The sequence below is a fragment of the Dasypus novemcinctus genome, chromosome 25 (genome assembly GCF_030445035.2).
Source record: "Dasypus novemcinctus isolate mDasNov1 chromosome 25, mDasNov1.1.hap2, whole genome shotgun sequence".
In the NCBI taxonomy this organism is placed as follows: Eukaryota; Metazoa; Chordata; class Mammalia; order Cingulata; family Dasypodidae; genus Dasypus; species Dasypus novemcinctus.
The window spans coordinates 9,936,171-9,938,136 of NC_080697.1; the positions used below are offsets into that span (position 1 = coordinate 9,936,171).

Consider the following 1,966-nt stretch of genomic DNA (forward strand, 5'->3'; position numbering starts at 1 on the left):
AATCACACAAAATGCACATTCCATGCTTTTCGAGGAGAGACCAGGCTCCCCAAATTAACAGAAAATCAGGACAGCCCAAACAGGGACTGATGTCCCATCGGAGAGGACGCTGGGGTTTCTTACGCCACTCAATGGCGCCATGGATTTACCCTCTGATGAGGGGCACGTGTGTGCCCCCGGCTCGGCCTGGCCGCAGCTCACAGCCAAGCAGTTGTCAGGGGGCTGCTGGCACTCACCGGATGTGGGGCTCGTGTCCTCTGAGGATGCCCCTTCCCCTCCACGACGGAGACCACACCGTGCACAGGCCGACAGCGAGCTGCAGGCACGCCGCAGGGGCCAGAGCGTGGGCGCTGGTGCCCGCCACCCCTGAGCCTCCAAGGGCCAGGCAGGAGGGGGCCGCGGGACAGTGGGTGGCCGCTTCCCCAGCTCCAGGCCAGGGCTGCCCGCCCAGGCGAGGGAACTTGAGGCCAGTCCCTCCCGATGCGCTCTGCCCTCAACGTCCCCCGGACAGCCTGGGCCTGGCAGGGAGAGCGGGGACCCCCTCCTTCTCTGCCCCACAAGTGGTGCTCGCTCGGGCTCACGCCCCAGAGGACGCACGTGCCCCTGGGTGCGCTGATGGCACAGCAGGGAGCAGAGGGGCATCAGTCAACGCAGCCGTGCCAGTGCCACGGGCCACGCAGGTGCAGCCACGCGAGCCTTGCCCCAGGCTCTGAGCAGGTGCTTTGCAGCGGGGAGACACTGGATCAGCGGCAGGGCACGGGGAGGACGACAGTCACTGGAAGCACCCAGATTGTTCACAAGCTGCCCTCTGGGAGCCGAGAGGCGGGGCAAAGACCCCACGGAGGACCGCAGACTCGAAAGCGTCCAAGGTTAAGTGAGACCAAAAACTAACTCACGACCTAAACTATGATTTTCAATACTGCAGTTTCTGCCATTTACAAATCTTGTTTGGGGTCTAAAAGGGTGCAGGGGTAGGGGATGGGAGGCAGGAGATAGACGGGCAGGGTCGGGCCGGGGGAGGGCCCCGGGCAGGTGTCCCCCAGCCCCCGCCATGCCCGCCCGGGGCTGGGTCACCGCCGAGCGCAGCGAGCCTCCTGGGGGCTGCAGGAGGGAGCCTTGCACCCCCCTGCCCAGACCGGGGTTTCCTGAGAAGTGGTTTTTGGAGCTGCCAGAAATGATTGTTCTCCTTGCCATGAAGAGCATCGTGCAAAGCTGGCCACTCTAGTGGAAAACTGCATTTTTAATTTCGGAGCAGCCTGTGACAAGATGGGACAAAACTCCCGGTCTGCCGATCAGCAAGGCTACAGAGATGGCCCTGGGTGCTTGCTTCGGCAGCACATACACTGAAATCGGAACGATACGGAGAAGACAAGCACCAGCCCCTGCCCAAAGATGGCACGCAAAGCAAAACAAAACCAAAGCAAGAAAATGGCCCTGGGCTGTCAACAGCCAGCCTCGAGCTGAAGTCACCGCAGCGTGGCCTCCCCTGCCTGGACCCCGGCCCACAGAGCAGCTTTCTGACCGCCTGGCCGAAGGGCAGGGCCGGACAGAAGGGGCACTCGCACCCGAGCAGCCCAGAACCCACAGTGCCATTTAAAGACGCAAGGACACCCCACCCTCGGCTCCACGCAACCATTTTTTTAAAGATTTTTTTTTTATTACCCCCAACCCTCCACCCCCGTTGTTTCGTGCTTACTGTGTCTTTTCGTTGTGTGCTCATCTTCTTTTTAGAGGCACCAGAACTGAACCCAGGACCTCCCATGTGGGAGGGAGGCACCTAACACTTGAGCTACCTCCACTCCCTGCTCCGTTACGTCTCTCATTGTGTTTTCCTCCTTGTGTCTCTTTGTCGCGTCAGCTCGCCACGCCAGCCCTTCGCATCAGCTCACTGTCTTGCTCGTTTTGTTTAGGGGACACTGGCAACCCCCTTAGAGGCACATAGCCTGGAGCCTCCGTGACCCTCCAG

General features: G+C 61.0%; 1 non-coding gene across 1 annotated transcript; it reads left to right on the forward strand.

Moving 5' to 3' along the window:
• Positions 1–1,319: 1,319 nt before the first annotated feature.
• LOC111764305 (U6 spliceosomal RNA) lies at positions 1,320–1,430 on the forward strand. The gene has a single exon (XR_002796951.1). It is a non-coding gene; the product is annotated as a U6 spliceosomal RNA (small nuclear RNA).
• The last annotated feature ends 536 nt before the right edge of the window (positions 1,431–1,966 follow it).